The sequence below is a fragment of the Nothobranchius furzeri genome, chromosome 2, assembly GCF_043380555.1.
Source record: "Nothobranchius furzeri strain GRZ-AD chromosome 2, NfurGRZ-RIMD1, whole genome shotgun sequence".
In the NCBI taxonomy this organism is placed as follows: domain Eukaryota; kingdom Metazoa; phylum Chordata; class Actinopteri; order Cyprinodontiformes; family Nothobranchiidae; genus Nothobranchius; species Nothobranchius furzeri.
Window position 1 is genome coordinate 67273019 of NC_091742.1, and position 22724 is coordinate 67295742.

At 43.5% G+C, this 22724-nt stretch overlaps 1 protein-coding gene across 5 annotated transcripts in view; it reads right to left on the reverse strand.

Moving 5' to 3' along the window:
- Nucleotides 1-22353, reverse strand: part of elavl2 (ELAV like neuron-specific RNA binding protein 2) — a 58670-nt gene extending 36317 nt beyond the window's left edge. For 3 of the 5 annotated variants that reach the window (XM_015946968.3, XM_054747823.2, XM_015946966.3), the window contains exon 1: nucleotides 22211-22353. The gene's annotated coding sequence lies outside the window, so the exon portion shown is untranslated. Of the gene's footprint in view, nucleotides 1-20485; nucleotides 20613-22210 lie in introns of those variants that run through there. The other 2 variants (XM_015946970.3, XM_015946967.3) reach the window with 1 other exon arrangement.
- Nucleotides 22354-22724: the final 371 nt, after the last annotated feature.

The following is a 22724-nucleotide window of genomic DNA, read 5'->3' on the forward strand; positions in this document are numbered from 1 at the left end:
ATTCCTAATATTTACTCTGTCACATGTCAAATCTTTTACATCCATCCACATAAAACCAAACGTTTAAGAGAAAGTTTGGTCTACATTAGGTTTTGGTAAATTTAACTGACAATTTCTGGATAAAAGCCTCCACTCCGCTAACGTTCTGTTCTTAAAGCTCCATTTGGCCATTTCTTTCACTTTGTTGGTTACAACTAATGAAAATGTCAGCCTTCCATAAGTCAAGCACTAATTGATTTTCTCCACTCAAGCAATAAAACAGCATAGCCCTTGCCAAGCACACAGGCAAAAACCAAAGCTCGATAAATACTTCCTAAGAGGGCTGCGCAGACACAGAAACATGTCAATATGGCATTTTTATTTCAATGTTCCTCTGGTATTAATATGTGAACTTGGAACAATGTACTAATTTACTTCTATACTTGAAAAAGCCAAGAAAAAAAATGTTTTTTTTACTCGTCTTCAGGCTGAATATAAAAATAAATAAACCCTACCATCTAACCTGCTGGTGTAAGCTGATTAACCAGTAAGCTCTGTCAAAAGATCACGAAGCCTTTACATCCGACTCTGCTAGAACTTTCAATCTTACAATAAATTTTGACAAACCCAGCAGCAGAAGAAAATGGAGGACGAGCTCTAGAGATTCAAACTGAATGTTTAAATACTAAAATATTATAGATTTAAAAAGTTAAAACATCGCTACAACAGAACTTCAGACTAGAAGTTTCAGGAGAAAAATGCAAATACAGGAATTACCTGCGCTCTTTTAAAATAGAAGCTAACCTCACCCATCAAAGTGTGAAGACTGTACCGAGTGTGTGGGAGTGATTAGACCAAAATAAAATACACATTTCTCCCTGCAGTTCTGAATTTAGAACAGAGCCAGCTTCATTTGGACTGACTGTAAATTGTTTTTTTTTTAGTTAAGGGAGTGTTAAACTTTTTCTGCTCAATAATACTTCACAATAAAGTTTTAAAAGTCAAATTAAATAAAATACTTTCTTGACAATCTCTGAATTTGAGAACAAATGTAATGTTCATTTGTGTAACAGCTAAACATTTACCTTTGCAAGAAATTTGCCATCAGCCTTTCCTCCTCCAGATCAAGTTAAAGTAATAGAATCAGTAATTTGCAATGTAAAAATAAATACCTGAGCATGTCTAAACATGTAAATGAGTCTGCAGTCAGGAGCATGCTAGCAGACCTTAATGAGCTGTTGCACTTGGCTGATTGACAAGAAACTCGGTCTCGACAAAAGAGCCATCAGTAAAACAATAGGAAGGATTAGATAACTCCTTCCAGAAGGTAATTTCATACACAATGTGGCAAAAGACGATGGGCGGTCTCAGTCAGCCGCACCAAGGATACGCAGCAAGAACATGGTAGGAGGGTCACAAAAGTTGAAGGAAAAGACACTAAAAAACGTGAGGAGTCGGATAATTGGAGAGAACACCAGGGCTGAACAAAAACATCTTAATCAAGACAAGAGGATTTATACACAACGCCAAATTTGAATAGTAAACCGATTTCAATAGGGAAAGATGTCACATCGACCGATTGATCCCTTTGGTTGAGCGGTTATAAAGTCAGGAATATCTACAGGCGGCCTGCTGCAGCACTACATTTAAATACATTTAAATTTTAGTGCTTCTATTTCAGTGCTGCTACGATTAGTCGATTCGTCATGATGACATCGACACACAAAACAGTCGACTATAAAACAGTTAACCTTTACTCTTATGAGCATTTTTCAAATCTCACATGCACAGTGGCGGCCATCCAGATCAGCCTTCAAATCAGAATCACAGGAAAAAGAAGACATCGTGGCGAGTCAGCAACGTAGCTCAAACGTTTGGGGGCATTTCTCAGCAGAGAAGCACGTAGAGTGCAAAATCTGCAAAGTGAAACTCTCCTTTCACGGGAGCACATCAGCGATGCACAAGCACCTTGAAAGGAAGTGCGTCATGGCGGAGAGCAAAGAGTCGCCTCTGTAAGCTAATTACCTCTCGTTAGCTGCTAACATCAACAGAGAGTTGCTTGTATTCATAGGTGTAGCAACAACAGTAGTGATATATATTTTATTACCTTTAGAACACTTATGTATATCACGTATTTTCTCCAACGTTAAATGCTAATAAATTAATTTTATCCCACTACATTAGTGTTAAACGCACACCTCCTCTTCAACGAACAAGTTAGTTACAAAGCCCCAAAAACTACTATTTCAGCTGGATACATTTGTGAGCACATGCGAACGATGCATCATTAACCAGAGATGATCAACAAACATGAATTGTTGTGTTTACAATATAACTGTGTGGAATCTGTTATTCAGGACGTGGTTGTCCTAGCTCCTAGTCACCGACCTATTTGGAACCAAAGACAGATTTCAAACAAGAAGATTTCCACAGACAATTAGAAGGTAATCAAAGGCTTAAAAAAATGCATTCTTTTTTCTGTTTACATTTGAATTAAATATAAAATCCACAGCACCTACAGTGAGCAGCAAGTTGCATGGTGATAAAACGATAATTAGTATTAAATGTTTGGTAACATTACAGAAAATAGTCCACAGAGCATTCAGTACTAAGAACTAATAAATAAATAAGCTCTCACATTAAATTCAGCTGCTGGGGGACTTCAATGCTCACGTGGGCAATGACAGCTTGACCTGGAGGGGTGTGATTGGGAGGAACGGCCCACCTAATCTGAACTCGAGCGGTGTTTTGTTATTGGACTTCTGTGCAAGCCGCAGTTTGGCCATAACGAACACCATGTTCGAACATAAGGATGCCCACCGGTACACTTGGTACCAGGGCAGCCTAGGTCACAGGTCGATGATAGATTTTGTAGTCGTATCATCTGACCTGCGGCCGTATGTTTTGGACACCCGAGTGAAGAGAGGGGCGGAGCTGTCAACTGATCACCACCTGGTGGTGAGTTGGATCAGATGGCAAGGGAACATGCCGCGTAGACCTGGCAGACCCAAACGCATAGTGAGGGTCTGCTGGGAACGCCTGGCAGAAGAACCTGTCAAGACGGTCTTCAACTCCCACCTCCGGCAGAGCTTTGACCACGTCCCGAGAGCAGTGGGGGACATTGAGTCCGAGTGGGCCTTGTTCCACTCTGCGATTGTCGAGGCGGCTGTTGCTAGCTGTGGCCGTAAGGTGGCCGGTGCCAGTCGTGGTGGCAACCCCCGTACCCGCTGGTGGACACCAGAGGTTCGGGGAGCCGTCAGGCTGAAGAAGGAGGCCTACAGGGCGTGGCTGGTCTGTGGGTCTCCGGAGGCAGCAGACAGGTACCGGATAGCCAAGCGGGGTGCAGCAGTGGCAGTTGCCGAGGCAAAATCTCGGGCGTGGGAGGAGTTTGGTGAGGCCATGGAGAAAGACTATCGATCGGCTCCAAAGAGGTTCTGGCAAACTGTCCGGCGCCTCAGGAGAGGAAGGCAGCAACTCGCTCACACTGTTTACAGTGGGGATGGGGAGCTGCTGACGTCAACTGAGGCTATAGTCGGACGGTGGAAGGAATACTTTGAGGAGCTCCTCAATCCCACCAATGCGCATTCCGAGGAGGAACCAGAGCTGGGAGGCCTGGGGATGGACTGTCCGATCTCGGGGGCAGAAGTTGCTGATGTAGTCAAACAACTACACAGCGGCGGAGCCCCGGGGGCGGATGAGGTTCGTCCTGGGTATCTCAAGGCTATGGATGTTGTAGGGCTGTCATGGTTGACACGTCTCTACAACATTGCGTGGTCATCGGGGGCAGTTCCTAGGGAGTGGCAGACCGGGGTGGTGGTCCCCATCTTTAAGAAGGGTGACCTGAGGGTGTGTTCCAACTATAGGGGGATCACACTCCTCAGCCTCCCTGGAAAGGTCTACGCCAAGGTACTGGAGAGGAGGGTCCGATCGATAGTTGAATCTCAGATAGAGGAGGAGCAATGTGGTTTTCGTCCTGGCCGTGGAACTGTGGACCAGCTCTATACCCTTGCAAGGGTGATGGAGGGGGCATGGGAGTTTGCCCAACCAATCCACATGTGTTTTGTGGATTTGGAGAAGGCTTATGACCGTGTCCCCAGGGGCACCCTGTGGGGGACACTCCAGGAGTATGGGGTGGGTGGCTTTCTGTTAAGGGCCATTCAGTCCCTTTACCAGAGGAGCGTGAGTTTGGTCCGCATAGCCGGTAGTAAGTCGGACCTGTTCCCAGTGAGGGTTGGACTCCGCCAGGGCTGCCCTTTGTCACCGGTTCTGTTCATCACTTTTATGGACAGAATTTCTAGACGCAGCCGTGGTGTGGAGTGTGTCGAGTTTGGTGGCAGGAGAATCTCGTCTCTGCTTTTTGCGGATGATGTGGTCCTCCTAGCTTCATCCAGCTCTGACCTTCAGCTCTTGCTGGGTAGGTTCGCGGCCGAATGTGAAGCGGCTGGGATGAGGATCAGCACCTCCAAATCTGAGACCATGGTTCTCGACCGGAAAAGGGTGGCTTGCCACCTCCGGGTCGGGGGAGAGGTCCTACCTCAAGTGGAGGAGTTTAAGTATCTCGGGGTCTTGTTCACGAGTGAGGGTAGGAGGGATCGGGAGATCGACAGGCGGATTGGTTCGGCGTCTGCAGTGATGCGGACGCTGAGCCGATCTGTCGTGGGGAAGAGGGAGCTGAGCCAGAAAGCCAGGCTCTCGATTTACCGGTCGATCTACGTCCCAATCCTCACCTATGGTCATGAGCTTTGGGTAATGACCGAAAGAACGAGATCGCGGATACAAGCGGCCGAAATGAGTTTCCTCCGTAGGGTGGCCGGGCTCAGCCTTAGAGATAGGGTGAGGAGCTCGGACATTCGGGAGGGACTCGGAGTAGAACCGCTGCTCCTCCGGATCGAAAGGAGCCAGTTGAGGTGGTTTGGGCATCTGGTCAGGATGCCTCCTGGACGCCTCCCCGGGGAGGTGTTTCGGGCATGTCCTGCCGGCAGAAGGCCCCCGGGTCGACCCAGGACACGTTGGAGAGGTTACATCTCCAATCTGGTCCGGGAACGCCTTGGGGTCCTGCCGGAGGAGCTGGTGGACAAGGCCGGGGAGAGGACGGCCTGGAGCTCCCTAATTGGGATGCTGCCCCCGCGACCCGGACCCGGATAAGCGGAGGAAGACGAGAGACGAGAGATTAAATTCAGCCTTGGGGGTTTATAACAATGGCTGCACTTATTACACAACGGCATGAGTCATCTGAGTCATCATCATGTCATTAAGGCCACATCCCATAAACTGCTTAACTCAAGCAAAAATGGCTTTGATCTAGGGCTGCTTGATTATGGCAAAAATAATAATCACGATAATTGTGACTGAAATTGAGATCGTGATAATTTAAGACGATTTTTCAATTAATGTCGATTTTATTTGCTTTATTCTTTCATGAAATTGCACTGGGCACAATCAGGACAAAAATAAATAAGATTAGGGCTGCACGATATTAGGAAAACCTGTGATATTCGATAACAGTGCATAATATTGCGATATCGATATTACTCACGATAAATGAACAAATACTAAAGTATGCAGTGTTGATGTCGTCTGGCGTGTGACGTCTGCTCTGGGTTCAAAGCAAACAAACACTAATGCATGAATTCCATTACAACATAACATTTTTATTGCAAAAATATGCAGCTGCACCTGCTACTGTATTAGCAGCAAAACAACAAACTGCATGCATGCAGTTTCTCAGTGATTTTAAAACATCACCTCCATCATAAAACCTTTTCTGACGCTCCAAATACAGAAAAACATCCCTTACCAGGGTTTTTGAATAAATAAAAATATCTGAAAATAAGTTTAAATGTTAAATAATAGTTAACATCAATTAAATGCAACAGCAAATTCTTTCATTGCTACTGAACATTTTCTCCACTTATGTGGTTATGATATAAGGCTGTTGCTGTAACTGGGAAGTGAACTGTGCTGGGCCAAACTAGGAGAAAATGAAGATTTTCTGAGGGAAAGAGAAAAACAATCGTCTACCTTTCAGAAGAGGAACTGGCAAAACAACTACATGGAAAATATGTGAAAACATTTGGTTTTAACCCCAAATTGAACAAGTTTACCTAGATCTTAAAAAGCAGCTCAGATGATGAAACTGCAGCTATGATTCTGATAACAAGCTAACAAATTGAACTAGCTCCTCTTAAGATAACCAGCTAGCAGAGCTTCTGACTGACAGTTTATGTGCAGCAGCAAATCAACTATCCTGATTAACAAGGTTATAAAAGCTCAGAAATGAAAAATCACTTTGATGTGTGGGGGAACTTTTCCAGGCCCTCTTTAGCAGGGTGGGACTGGGAGGAGAGTGTTGTCACTCACTCTGGTTAATCCAACAGGGAGCAGTTTCTGTAGCGACTGACACCACTACATCATTCCCTTTCTTGATGTCCTGAAAAACGGTCCGGAGAGCAGGCGGAGTGTTTTTCTAACCTGCAGAAAATGTCAACGACATGAATCCAGAAAGTAGCTAAGGGTTACCAGAGATGTTTCTGAGATGTTTGCTAGGTATTTTTAAGATGTAAAAAGTCAAGAAATTTGATTGAGCAGCCCTACTTTGACCTCTATGACCCATTACCACAAATACTCATGAAGGAAACTCAAAAGGTCTGGATGCAAGATTGTACCAGGGAGGACGAGCTGGAGTTTAAGTCTTCAGTTATTGATACCATTCACTTGCATCGTTTATGCTGGGCTAAAACTAATGAAATACTGCCAGATTATGAGAATCAGACATCATATACGTAGACACCCGACGGACTAGCGTTGCCTATAGAGCTCCGGGAGTTGACGTCACGTTTCCTGGCATGCAACAGTTCAAATGGAAACGGCGCCATTTGGAAGGCAGAAGCCCGCAGCTGGACTATTTGTTATTGTCAGAAAACTCGATCAAACGGGAAATATGGTAGATTCCTGTTGTGCCCCAGGATGCAGAACAGATGCGGACGACATAAGGAATGAGCCATCTACAGGATTCCCCAAGATCCGGAGCGCCGCAAACGTTGGATCATTGTAATAAAACGCGCTAGTGACCGGGCTAAAATGAAACTGTGGGATCCCGAGAGTAAAGGATTTCGCTTATGCAGCGACCGCTTCATATCAGGTACTTAAACCAACGTTTCCTCAACTGTGTGTGGTATTTATTTTAAATGCTTTTATTATGATTCTTAGTGGGCTTCCTAAACTTATTTTGGCATGGCTTTTTCTGTCTTATTACTCATAGCAGCAAGTAAACATCATGTAAAACGTTGCCTCGTGAGTTCTGCGTGCTGCCGTTTCCGTGTTTTATGATCACAGCAATTAACCGGCTAAGCTGTATTTAATTTTTAATCAATGGTTGATCAATTGCCAGATCACACATAAAAAGCACTTTGGATTGCTATTATCGGTCTCACTGAGACTACTTACGTGTAAATCTGTTATTTGTCCGTCCACCCATCCATTTTCATCCGCGTATCCGGAGTCGGGTTACGGGGGCAGTAGCGTGACTTCCCTCTCCCCAGCCGCCGGAGCAAAGCTCCTCCGGGTAAATCCCAAGGGGTTCCCCGGTCAGGTCCGGTGTTGTGCCGGTAAGAAGTCCGCTCCGACAGCTTCTGGCGTCGGAGCGGGCAGTAGAGTCGAGAGTCCCAGACCTCTCCCCAGCTCCTCCGGCCGGGGGAATCCCAAGGGGTTCCCCGGCCAGGTCCGGTGTTGTGCCGGTAAGAAGCCCGCTCCGACAGCTTCTGGCGTTTTTAAAAAGTATCCCAGGGGCACGGTAAGGGTGGGAGATGTTTAGTCTATTTAATTTCTGACTATATAAAATGATTTCTTCGGTTTTAAAGTGTGAAGTAAACTCCGACGAAGTAAAATCCAAGCGGATCCCGTTCATGTTCATGGTTACATCCGTGTTTGTTTACCTTTTTTTGCATGCCAAAATGGCGTCCACTAACAGAGTCACGTGGGGTCCGGAGCTCTATTGGAGCTGGCGTAGCAATCTTGGATGGGTCTCCATTTGCCCCCAGTGCATTTCTACTGAGGAAGGTGTTCACCCAACTAAAAACCATTATGCTTTTTCACAACATCAGACATGTGGTATGGCATGATAGTCAAAATATAAATATAATTAAATACAATTAAAATAGGGCTGCACAGTGGCAAGCACTGTTGCCTTTCAGCAAGAAGGTCCTGGGTTCGAATCCCAGCCTGGGGTCATTGTGCAAGTTTGCATGTTCTGCCTGTGAATGCGTGGGTTCTCTCTGGGTGCTCTGGCTTCCTCCCACAGTCTACAACCATGACTGTCTGGTGGAATGGTCTTTCTAAATTGTCCTTAGTTGTGCGTGTGCGTTTGTCCTGTGTGTCTCCGTTGCCTTGCGATGGATTGGTTACCTGTTCAGGGCGTACCCCGCCTGCTCGCCCAGAGACTGCTGGAGATATGCAGGCCAATTGACTTCAGTTGGGTTTGGAGTGAGGAACCCATCCAATAAGGTGGTGACATTGTACGCTCTCCAGTGCCTTAAGGTTGGTTTATGCTTGACACGTCCGCGAGGTCCGCACGGCTCCGCGCAGAAAAGTTGCGTCATTTTAACAACCACGCCCCTCCACCGCGCCTCCGCACGGCCCAGAATTTCCGCAACACGCACCTCGGAAAATTTCTAACTACGCGGACGGACGGACGCGGAAAAACATGGCGGACTGGCAAGAACTAGTATGGCAGAGGTTCGTAAATACAGACATTTGTATGATTCAGCTCTCAGAGATCACCGTGATCAACATGTTGTTAATAATTCTTGGAGAAAAATAGCTCGCACTGTCGGAAAAGACGAGGACGCTGTTAAAAATGCTGAAATGCCATGTTGTAAACAACCGTAATTTCTACTTCTACTATGGTGTAGTGTTGGATGCATGCCGTAGAGCTCCATGCTGCCCCGTTCAGTTTGGGAGAATATTGGCTCACCGCAGAGACAAGCTGCATGAACCATAAACGCTGAGAGTTGTGAAGCGCGTTCCATCCGCGAGCTGCATCACCACGCAGAAAGTGAATGCGTCAAGCATAAACCAAGCTTAACAAGGCATCTACAGTTGCTGGCCAGTAAATTAGAATATCATCAAAAGGTTGAAAATATTTCAGTAATTCCATTCAAAACGTGAAACTTGTACATTATATTCATGCAATGCACACAGACCAATGTATTTCCAATGTTCATTACATTTAAATTTGATATTCCTAAGTGACAACTAATGAAAACTCCAAATTTGGTATCTCAAAAAATTAGAATATTCTGAAAAGGCTGAATATAGAAGACACCTGCTGCCACTCTAATCAGCTGATTTACTCAAAACACCTGCAAAGGCCTTTAAAAGGTCCCTCAGTCTTGTTTTGAAGGCACCACAATCATGGGGAAGACTTCTGACTTAACAGCTGTCCAAAAGACAATCATTGACACCTTGCACAAGGAGGGCAAGACACAAAAGGTGATTGCTAAAGAAGCTGGCTGTTCGCAGAGCTCTGTGTCCAAGCACATTAACAGACAGGCGAAGGGACGGAAAAAATGTGGTAGAAAAAAGTGTACAAGCTCTAGGGATAACCGCACCCTGCAGAGAATTGTGACGACAAACCCATTCAAAAATGTGGGGGAGATCCACAAAGAGTGGACTGCAGCTGGAGTCAGCGCTTCAAGAACCACCACGAGGAGACTCATGAAAGACATGGGATTCAGGTGTCGCATTCCGTGTGTCAAGCCACTCTTGAACATGAAACAGCGCAAGAAGCGTCTCGCCTGGGCCAAGGACAAAAAGGACTGGACTGATGCTGAGTGGTCCAAAGTTATGTTTTCTGATGAAAGCAAGTTCTGCATTTCCTTTGGAAATCAAGGACCCAGAGTCTGGAGGAAGAGCGGAGAAGCACAGAATCCACGTTGCATGAGGTCCAGTGTAAAGTTTCCACCGTCAGTGATGGTGTGGGGTGCCATGTCATCTGCCGGTGTTGGCCCACTCTGTTTCCTGAGGTCCAGGGTCAATGCAGCCGTCTACCAGGAAGTTTTAGAGCACTTCATGCTTCCTGCTGCTGACCAACTTTATGGGGATGCAGACTTCACCTTTCAACAGGACTTGGCACCTGCACACAGTGCCAAAACCACCAGCACCTGGTTCAAGGACCATGGTATCCCTGTCCTTGATTGGCCAGCAAACTCGCCTGACCTTAACCCCATAGAAAATCTATGGGGTATTGTGAAGCGGAGGATGCAATACGCTAGACCCAACAATGCAGAGGAGCTGAAGACGACTATCAGAGCAACCTGGGCTCTCATAACACCTGAGCAGTGCCACAGACTGATCGAGTCCATGCCACGCCGCATTACTGCAGTTATTGAGGCAAAAGGAGCCCCGACTAAGTATTGAGTGCTATACATGCACATTCTTTTCATGTTCATTCTTTTCAGTTGGCCAACATTAGAGAAACAAACATTTTTTCATTGGCCTTTAGAATATTCTAATTTTCTGAGATACCAGATTTGATGTTTTCATTGGTTGTCACCTATAAATATCAAAATTAAACGTAATAAACATCGGAAATACATTGGTCTGTGTGCATTGCATGAATATAATGTACAAGTTTCACGTTTTGAATGGAATTACTGAAATATTTTCAACCTTTTGATGATATTCTAATTTACTGGCCAGCACCTGTATGTATTCATGTCTATGAGGATAATGACTGGGCTTGTTACAAAATGCTTTTCCCCACTTATCAAACTCTGGGGACTATGGTAACAGACCAAATTGTATTTAAGATTTACTTAAGGTCTCATCTCGATAAGAGTCAGGAATTTCGATAATAAAATTTCAATTAATTGCCCAGCCCTACAACAGCCCATGGTTTTAAAGCTCCATATAAACCTCCCGCTGCTCCTCCCAACTGTTACCAACTTCTAACATGCTACCATAAGAACACGAGGAGAAAAATGAAGCATGAAGCCTAGCCAAAATCTCAACTTGCCAAGCGAGTTTCTATTTTAGGGAGCTCTGTACTCAGCCGCCCTCCTTCGTGTATACAGTAACAGGAAAATTTGACTCCAGGAACATATTGTTGGAGAGAAAAATGAAACCTAATTCAATCTCCATTTCATGTTTCACCTTTTTATTCAAAGAACAAACACTGGCTATCGTTCCAAGGGAGATACAGCCACAAGGCAGAACAACTCCTAACTCCAATAAACACTTGGAACAGGAACAGCAAGACGCCTCTCCCCCCAAAAAATTCTGTGAGGCTTTCAGATTGCGTAGCCAGCCTGCAGCAGCCTCTTAACGTTGGCATTTGAGTGCTTAACGTCCCGAGAGACCTTGCCTCATAGCTTGCCTCAGAAACCAGGGCCAGAAAAAGACCACAAGGTTCTTTTAAAAATAAAATAAAATAATCATTTCCAACATGAACTCGCTCACCTCCATGGGTACACTTACACAAACAGATGGCTCTTCGGCCACACACATGCACACTTTTATTAGTCAGCGCTAATCACACGTCTATTCACGAGGAAAAACTTCTAAAAAAAAACAGTTAATTTAATAACATTCACCTCTACACAGATACGCAACGACAAAAACGACCACATTGGTTTGGGTCTGAACTTCTTTATTCAAAACATCACACTTCAAAAGTACAAATCCATAGAAAATGACCATGCTGGTGGAAAATGTCCTGGATGTGGCATCTTAGTAACATAAAACTAAGAACCTGACTGAAATGAATTGCCCTGGACGAGCAACAGGACACTTGTGGTGCCCTTGAAGATGCACAGCAATAAACACCTGTAAACATATGGTTCACCTGTTTATTCAGTACATATGCAGAGGCCTCTAGAATGAATTGCTGCTTCTAGTTTAGTGTTTGAGAAAAAATAAATGTACTCTGATGCTCCTATTTCAGGAAGTAGACGTTTGTCGGAGTGGTGGATGGAACTAAGAGGCTTAGACAACAAACTGATTTTAAATAAATTGAAGAAATGCGTTGGCAATGCTTTTAGTCATCAATTTGTTGTTTGGCACAACTTTTCTCGTGTTGTGCAACCTTCATCTAACCGTCAATGCACGCAACTCATCTGTATGCGGCAGCAGAGCAGACCGAGGCAGATCAGAACGATAGAGACGTATGTCGCACGTAATTATGTTTATTTGTTTACATTTTCCCCTGTAGTCTTTAAAAATGTAACACCGCTCATCTGGGTTGAGGTGCTGGATAAAAAAACTTTAATGAAGAGGAACAAAATCCGCATACTATAGTATTTATTCTTCAAGCTTTTGGTCAAAAGACCTTTCCTGATGAAGGTCTTTTGACCAAAAGCTTCAGAAGAATAAATACTATAGTATCGCAGATTGAAGTGTGCGGATTTTGTTCCTCCCCTGTAGTCTTTAAAATACCAAAGTTTGCCCATAACTTCTTATTTTTTGTCTGTTTGATGTCATCATTTTAAAAATATGAGATCAGATGATACTCAGTACTCAAGCAGCCTAATCAAATACTTTTGTTTTCAGCTAAAACTCTCAAGATGATCATATCCACCTCCATGCTGCAGCAGCCATTCAAGTCAGATCAGAAACAGAAACTTAAATGTAGCTGCTGTCAGTAACAATCCAACATATTCGTCGTCGTCGTCTTCCTCCGCTTATCCGGGTCGCTGGGGGAGCATCACAACTAGGGAGTCCCAGACCGTCCTCTCCCGGGCCACCTCCACCAGCTCCTCCGGCAGGACCCCAAGGCATTCCCTGACCAGATTGGAGATGTAACCTCTCCAACGTGTCCTGGGTCGACCCGGGGGCCTCCTGCCAGCAGGACATGCCCGAAACACCTCCCCGGGGAGGCGTCCAGGAGGCATCCTGACCAGATGCCCAAATCACCTCAACTGACTCCTTTCGATCCGGAGGAGCAGCGGTTCTACTCCGAGTCCCTCCCGAATGTTCGAGCTCCTCACCCTATCTCTAACCCGGGTTTCCACCAGAGCCGTCAGCAGCACGTTACTGCAGCAGCACGTCTTGCTCGCGTAAGCTGCTGCTTGGCCCTTCCCACGAGACGCGAAGCAGCAGGGGAGCAGCTGTCACCGACCGAGCACGAAGTCACACGAGTGACTTCTTCAGTAAACAACAACAAGCAGGAGAAAACTACAACATGGTTTGTGTTTTATGTTCTGTCCGTTTTATAATCGCCAATACGGACCTGAAAAACAAAGGAGACCGCTAGCTAGGTGATAACTTCTCACGGGGCCGCACAGTTAGTAACCTTTTTTAAAAGTAAAGCAACCGGAAGGCAGTACGTTCTTTATTCTGAAAATCTCTGTAGCTTCTCTCCATTTCCGCGTCCGATTTCCTGTCTTTCCTTCCCCAAAAATGTCAAATTTGACCCGTTTCAGAGGCGTCACGCGTAGAAAATAGAACCGGCGCGTAAAGGCCGCGACATGCTGCTCCTGAGACGCGGCCGACTCGCGCTGCTGACGGCTCCAGTGGAAAACGTTCTGTTGACCACAGCGGTTCCTATCAGCAGCTATGACGTGCTGCTGCAGTAACGTGCTGCTGACGGCTGCTGTGGAAAGCCGGGGTAAGGCTGAGCCCGGCCACCCTACGGAGGAAACTCATTTCGGCCGATTGTATCCGCGATCTCGTTCTTTCGGTCATTACCCAAAGCTCATGACCATAGGTGAGGATTTAATTTTAAACATTAAAATTCTACAGAAATAGTTCAAAAAGGAAATTAAAATGTTCACAACTTTGCATGTGATTTATTATTATTATTATTATTTAATGTGGCAGAAGCTGGTGTAGTCCACCACAGAGAAGCTTCTCTAGCATGATGACTTTATTCTACAGGTTATTGCTCAGCCTTCTGATACACACACACACACACACACACACACACACACACACACACACACACACACACACACACACACACACACACACACACACACACACACACACACACACACACACACACACACACACACACACACACACACACACAGGTGAGCGGCTGCGTCTGACTGCTGATGCTCCGTGTGTGTTTTTATTTCTGCAGTGAGACAAACTCACCTCACACCGTCCAGAGTTTGTCCTTTAAAGTTTCTAGTAAATCCACCGTGTTGACGTATTTAACAAGTTTCCTCTACGCTGCAGGAGTTAAAGTTTACATTACGCAGTAAAAGTTCAGCAGACGCGTTTGTTTATGTTTGGCCTCTGCACGCCGGGTGGGGGGAGGGGGGACTCGGTGCTGCACACTGACAGCTGATGTGATCAGCTCTGAAAAACGATTAGAATCTGCAGATCACGTTTATTTTTCACAGAGATCGACCGCAGATTCCTCTTCCGCTGGCATACTAGAAAATTGAAATAAAAACTTTGAACAATTCCAAGAAAAACTAACAGTTGGTCCCAGTTGCAACCCATTGTCGATGCTCGATGCCCGACCCTAATTTTCGGACAACTAAATAAACCCTGTTTATCATGGTAGCGGTCCTTGGTTTGGGTCCTTCCAGTGAGCTCTGCAGATTTGGGAAAATGTCAGGAGGTAATCCTTGTTAAACTCAATAATGCGGAGAGAAACCAGCTCTTATTTTTTTAGAAGGACCTGTATATTGTTTTAAAAACAAGACGGTAATTATTATTGTCAACATTTTTACCAAGGTTTACCGCTGCACCGGTTACCATGACATCCCTACAAGGACACAACTAAAAGTTCAAAGAGCCAAAATGGCCGAACATCTATTAACGTGAGGCCCAGGCTGAGGCCTTTCCCCGGAGCTAGCTCTGAAGTCATGTGGCACTGATGCTCATTAATAACTCAGAATGGTATTCCACTTAAACAGAAGAGTTAAAAAATAATTCACCATCCCCAGAGTTGTCATGAATGTAAACTAGATTTATTAAACCTAAAATGTTTTAGGGACCAGGCTGTAAACATGTTTATTTCTGCTGTGAATGTGGTATTTTTAACATTTGAGTCGATGACGATTTGCTCACTTCTGGTGCCAGCCCCTAGTGGATGGGGGTGGAGCTGCTACTTCGGTATTGGCTTCATTCTTCCCAGAATTATAGGAGCTTGTGTACAACGAAAATGACTCAGCGCTCACTAAAGACAGCTCGCGTAAGGAGGTAGTAAAATTCAAGTGAAATGAAATAACAAGGCTAAAATAAATGTCACACACTGAATGAAATAGATAAAAAATTATTAAATGAGAAAACAACTTGCCTTGTTTTCTTACCTAAAGTCTCTTAAAGGGATATTCCACCCCAACATGAAATGTTGTCTGTTGACATACTTCCCAGCGTTAGAGAAATGGGACAAAAACTATTTTGAACCACCCCAATCATTCTTCTGACCCGCGTAACAGTGAGTGAATGGATCCAACTAGCAATGAGTAAAAAAGTCCTTAAAATCACTCAGTAGTGATCCCAATTCTGCTTGGTGACCATCTGAGTGAAAATAATTAGTAACATAAAGGAATCCCTGGCACCATTTTAAACTTGGGATTAACTTTATGACAAAGCACAGCTGTAAGTCTCCACTGAGAGGTGCAAGGCAGCCCCAAAGACACCCGCTTGTGTAAAAACAGATGCACACATTAGCGAATCGGCATTAAATGCACACATAGTTAAGAACATCACCCAAGTTTTGTTTTCTCTTGATGATTTCTGATAAATGTGTTAAACAGCACAACAGTGTCTGGGATGAAGTATCAGCACTCCTTTCTGTGAAGACACACACACACACACACACACACACACACACACAATAGCGAGACAAAATAAGTACATCACATGTGTGCAGGAGTGTTTGTGTTGCATATGTTTTTTTTAAGCTGACAGAGATGCAGTTTTTGATTTTATTTATGCACAGAATCGCTGTGCAGAGCGGTGCGCTGAACCCATGTGCGTTTTTATGCAGGTTTGCCAACATGTGCATTTATGTTTACAGAAGCAGGTGCCTTCTATGGTCTAAATTGAGAAAGCACCCCCAGATGAGAAAAGGTCTTCAATGATGGAAAAAGTCCAGGGGTCTTCTCTGGACTGAGCACCTGTGAGGAGTTACAAATGAGCCTTTAACTGAAAGACAATTCACTGATGAAGGTAGAGGTGACAGAAGATGTGTTAAAGGTACTCCAAACACAAATCCCAAGGCCTCACTACTGAGGGTAACAGGTCTGATGAACATCAAGAGCCTTGAAACTGAAGTCTGGTGTTCCCACAGGAGACCTGGGAGAGATGTTCACTATGAAAGACTTTATTCTCAGTCAGCTATACCCACACAGTTATGTCCTCGGTGGCTGCTTGTCCTTATGTTTTAGTTGTTTCCCTGTTCCAACACGGCTGATTCAATACAAATGAAGTTAATCACCCACTATTTACACACCGTGTGTTGTAGCAGAGAAACACCAAAAACATGTGGGATAGTGGCCCGTGAGGGCCAGGAAGGGACTCCAGGTGTCCAGGAGAGCAGCCATTCAGAGAAAGTAATGCCCAAAGGGTGGGTGTACCTATAGGAGCCTGTCTCACCATAACAGGGGAGCAGATATGTCACCAACCACTCCTGACCTACAAAACCACAACATTAACACCCTAAACATCACTGGTAAAGCTGAATAAGTGCTACAAATTAATAAATAAGGTTATAATGAAACCATGAAGTTTGTCATTTTCATCAACTGTAGTGAAAATTTTGTCAGGAATGACTATAGTTTTATTTTATTTCTGGAAATCCACTTATGACCTTAAATGTAACCTTTAAACAGTGATAACTAAAACCTTAGATACCATGTTCTGCACCCTGACAAACACCATCCAGAGACCCTTATTGCGCTTTGTCATGAGTCCATCAAACATATTGTTTGGGCTTCACACCTTTGTTTTTCTAATGTCTGTAGACAGACACTTTGGTCATTAGCAAAACAAATCCTAATGAGTCACTGATAAAACTAAATCCAGCCACTAAATCTTGTTAACTTTTACATTTTCACACACGTTTCATCTGAAGTTGACCACCACCAGAAGGATGGATGCAGCAAAGGTGCCAAAACTCTTCAGCTAGATTTAAAATGATGGTCACATTTAACATTTACAGTTGGGTTTCCTCGTGAGAATATTATTGAGCACCAACCAGATAAGTTATCAAATGGACGGGTTATTTGCAGAACACCTACAAGACACGCTGGAGTGGCGTGAAGCCTTAAGATATTTTACATTAGCCAAATCACACATCACACACAAGTTTGGAGATTCTGTAAGTCGAGCCTGGAGCAAACAGCGAGACCAGCGTGTACCGATGTGACACGGAGCACTCAGGAATGAGGCACGAATCTCTGCTACTTGCTCCTCAGAGGATTAAATTGACCGAGTATGCGTGACGAGCTGCAGAGCAAGGAAACTCCAGAGTGCATGCAGTGACATGCACAACCCGTCCTTGAAAACTAAAAGCCCACAAGTAACAGTTCACAATATCTGTAGAAAACACAGATGTGAGTTGCCTACCCACACAGCGAGTTTACAAAAGCAAACGCTGGAGCTTACAATTCAGCTAAAAAGGTCCAGACTCTCTGATGAGGATAGCAAGGAGCTCCAGAGCCATCGCCCACTGGTGCAGAGAGCACAACATTCACCAGGCAGGATAGTTACGTTTCTGATGAGGGAACAACTTATTTGCATGGAAAACAGCAAAATGTTTGGTCCCGTAGAACCCCATGATATTTTAATTGAGCGCCAATCACAATTAGCCAATAACGCTAACGCTAGCATACAGATGTCAGCGTGTGCATGTTTGAGGACAAACCTAGACTGAGGCAGTGTTTCTCATGGACAAGCAAGTCTAAAATATATACAAATGGATAAACAGCATTAGCGTTAGCATGATTTTTAAAACATGTGTTTTAGCTCTATTGGCCCGCTAGAGGTGTCTCTTTTAGCTGTAATCATGGAAGTAGGGAGAGGGGCTTGAAGGGGCATCGCATTTTTACGCCTCTAGATGGTGACCACTGACAAAAAAACAACCTCTGGATTCCTGCTTTAAAGCAGCTCAAATAAAACCCTTTTTGACATAATGTGGTCAGAATATTAATTTCTATATTATGCTAGCTGTAATCCAATTTGCACAATTATTACAATTAAGTACAAATGTGCCCAACTGTCCAATGTGCACACAGACAACATAGTTAAAGCTACTGGTTAAACACAATCCTCTAGTAAACCCATGCTGATTTTTCAAAGTTAAAGGATAAAAGGTAAAAAAATTGAATCAGATAACCTACATTTTAAGTGAAAGTCAAGAATTATTGCATTTCATTTTACCATAAGGCACTAGGTTAGTTTAAAGTCAGTGATGTGCCACAGTCACACCCTAAAGCCTTTAACTCCCTCGCTGAATCAATAGGAGAATCCATCAATAATGGGTCAAACCAACAGTCATGCTGAACGTGAGCGGTGGCAAAACAAAAAAAAATTACTTCTCAGGTCTCAAAAACCTTTAAAATAAGCCTAGAATACATTTCTGCCGCAATAACCCATTCTGAAAGCACCCGTGAGGACTTGCCCTTGATACTTTGATCTCCACTACTCCACCAATCTGCCTTGAAGTCTTAGAAAATACCAAATCTGAATTTGCAAAGTTCTACAACTCAAAAATCAAAGCTGCACATCAAACGCAAACATTGGAGACTCTGAATATCGAGATAATGCCTCTTGTGATCCTCGGAGAAACACTACCCAAAAATAAATCAGATGTGGAAGCTGCTGTAATGCAGTCGAGTGTTCAAGGGCAAGCATCACCGGCCTGCAGAAATGACCCACACATGCAGAGGGAGGGCCACCCTGTGGCCAACAGACAAACAGCCCTGTGCAGCATCCAGACACCAGACCGGCTCAGTCACGCTGGGGGAGGAGGCGTTGTTATGAAGAGCAGAGAAGGGGAGGAGTGGATGGCCATTTAAGAAGGACAAAGGGGCAAATTTGCTTCTCGCCTCCCACTGCATGCAAACCTAGTTCATACTGCTGCACACACTGGCGTGCAGACTAGAGTGATGTGTGGCCTTCGTGTCCTGCATTTTAGTCACTGTCAGCAGCCTTTACTTAGAAAGTCAAACGCAGAGTCTCAATGCACGGAGACAGCCACTCTTATCTCTGGTCCTCAGAGGCACAGAGACTGCTGAAACGGTGGATGCTGCATGAACAGCAAGGCAGAAAAACGCCTAAAAGCAGCAGATATCCATCACATATTGCAGCTAGATATGCAGACAGTTCATTAGCATTAGGAGCACCACTGATAAGAACACTTTACAGTGTTCTAAACCAAATTTAATCTGCTCTATTTTAGTTAGGCTATTAAGGATGCACAGCTTCTTAAAATCAGCAGTTTTACCATCAGCATTGCCCCAGCTCTTAAAAAGACCAGCTCTACGCTCATAATGCAAGTGTTTTGACACTTAAAACAACACCTTCCTCAATTCTGCATAAGTCCTACATTTTTCCATTAACTCCCAATATTGAGAAAATACAGCAAAAAGCAGAACTCTTCTGGTTTAATGCCACTAGAAGCAGAAACTAGTAATACAATGTGTGTTTATTTTTCATGAAATAAATTAAATATTGCTAAAAACGAGCATTTACCCTAACTATTTGACCAAAAACAGAAAAAATGTATAAAGAAACCACATAATTGACTGGAAATAAACCCCCACCTTCAAGCTAATTAATTTGCGTTGGAAACTTCTAAAAACTGCCGCAGGTACAACTAATTTATTTTAAAGACCATGGACTTCCATGAGTTCCTGTTGATGCTAGGCAAGCTGAAGACAGGTCTGATTAATTAACAAGCCACACCTGCGACAAACCAGCAGGTCCAGGGCCGAAAACATCGCTTCCTCATAAAAAAACAAATGCAGCTCGGGTTGTTTTCGAGCTCTTATTCAAATAAGGGAGATTATCGAAATTCGCTATTCAGCGCTGGACACAAGAGGGAGGGGCTCGAGCTCATTTGGGGGTTACTGCAACAAGCTGCGTTGTTTTAGCAGGTGTTATGCCGAAAAATGACCCCCTGCTGTTAAAAAGGAGCTTCTGCGTATTTTGGTAGAAGCCTACTAGTTATATTTCTGTTCGTAAGGATGCTAAGTATTAAGTTGGCGACGTTTTACTTTATTGGTTAAACATGCAGTCAGTTTAGTCTTAGTGTTTTTTTTCCTAACAACATCTGACATGACTAAGCTAACATTAGCCACACAGCTATTCAGCATTAGAGGTCTGAGGACATCAGTTACTTACACGCAGCTACTTCTGCGTTAACCACAGTTTTTACTGGTAAGAGATAAAATTGCTATGCAAGGCTCAGCCAATAAAAAAGGACAATATGAGAGATTAAGCTAACTAGGCTGTAATTCAGCCTTGCTAGCATACAACATGTAACGTACACGTACTTTAACCCACTCGATTGATATGCACCGCTACATTGTTTGCCGAATCTTACCTGGAGATGTTCACTCGGCGCAGCGGGTATTTAATGATGTTGTACCTGCTGGCATCAAACTTTCTGGTCGCCGTTTTGCGCAGCAAACAGGGGCGGTGGCGGGTCGTGGCTCCCCTAAATAAACTAATCAGACCTTTGGCCAATCAACGAGCGCGTAGAGCGCAACAAGTAAACGAATTAATGCGTTACAGCTGCGGTTTGATTAATGCTCTAAAAAGTGTCCAGCAGGACAAGAGACGCCGATGAAGAAATGGTTTGGCGCTAAAATAATGTATGGCAAGCCAATGTAGTATATAACTGCTAGGAAGCCCAGACTTTCCTAGTAAAATGAAGATTTCAGCTTAAAAACACCATCTCAGGTAGATGGAATGTTTTTGAGCTGAAAGAACAAGGTAAAGAAAAATGTAACAGTATTTGCTCTAGGAAAGTAAGGTTTGACACATCAGAAGTGACTTCAATTAAAAAAAAAGATTTTCTGGAATATCTAGGAATTTGACATTAGCTCAATATTACAGATAATTTAAAGGATTTTTAGATAATTTACCGTCCTGAAACTCTTCAACCTTATGAAAAAATTGGCTTTTCCACTAAGAGTTTTTTCTTTCCCAGATCAGATGCATCGTTCAGAGAGCTGAATTTCTTTGTAAAAATCATTTTTAAATTAATAGTAGTTCCAAAGTTTCAAAATTAACAGTTATTAAAACGGTGTTGGCGTTTTCTATTTTTGAGGTTCTAACACTGTCAAGCAGCTAAGCAGAATTAAGCCGCATACCAAATGAAAGCTCATGTCTCGGGAGGCATAACCAACTTTTTTTCTAACAATGTTTTTTTAACTGTAAAGAAAGAAAAAATCTTTTTTTTGTTCTTCATGAAAATAGCAGCCAGTCCACTTATATGGTACATTTGATTAAAAATAGGAGTATGTTACAACAACCTGCCACAGTCATCCATATGAGTGCCATCAGTGTCCCTCTGGGTAATCAGGGGAAACCCAAACAACGGCACTTCACTGAATTGGCTACAGATATCCCCATTAGAGCTTGTGAACTTCAACTTCCTCCTGCTTCAAACGTAATTCTGCATTCCACATAAAGGCATCTAAAACCTTAAAAGAAAAACTTGCAAAAATACGGTTCATTGCAATCACACCCGAGTGGAAACAGCATGTAAGTATGCCTGTGAAGGCAGAACTCCATCAGCAACTCCAAGTAGCACATGCTGCACTTAGTGTAACCTATCATTTAGAAATCTTCACCAGAGGCTGTTTTACATATAAATAACAAAAACGTATCATTTTCCTCCCATTATTACTACTATCCAAACTATATAAATGTTCAGGTTTGAACATTAAATTAGGTATTTAATCAGCTAAATGCGTTTGAGACATTTTTCACATGAACATATCTATTATTCCAATTAAAAGGCATTTAAACGTCAAACTATGTTCTAGCATCTTAAAAATTACACTTAATCCCACATAAAAGATGCGCGTGGCCACAGTCTATTCTCACATCAAGACACCCGCAGTTCAGAGTTGAAAAACCAGCCGTGAATGCACCACGGTGACTTCCCCATCGCGTCTGCCTGCCTGCACGCATGCATTAGAAATAAGGCTGCATGTGTCCTCCCGAAAAATATTTAAATAAGAAATATAATTAAAAAGACACCATGTCGATGTAAAATGTTTCAAATCAACGAGCAAATGTTCAACAAAAAACATCTTACCGTTTCTATAAATGAAAGTTAGGGACGTCCTTTAGGGCAAAACAATCTCTGAGTGAAACACCTGGCCAATTGCTCGTAAAAAATGAAAGAAATAATAAAAAGAGGATGAAATCCGCTCTTTACAGTTCAAACTTGGAATCATAAAAACCAACAAACACAAACAAATGAGGAAATTAAATATTTATTAAATCAAAACACAGAAATGACTTCCTCTCAGCAAATAAATAAATAATAAACAATGAAAGAAAGAGGAAAGGGGGAGAAGTCAAATAAAAAACAGAACTAAATAAAAAAACTGAAGAAAGAAAAGGAATCAAATAATAAAAAAAAGCCGGCTTCTGCCTGTCTCGCTCTTTACAGGTGCGCCACACAAATACGGGACATCACTGAGTGGAAACCAGCGCGAGGAGGAAGGTGGTCTTTAAAAGAAGATAGTCCTGCCGGCGCTTATATAGGGCCGAATCACAGCATGCCTATACCTCTCCGCACTCTGCTTTTCATCCATTCAACCTAC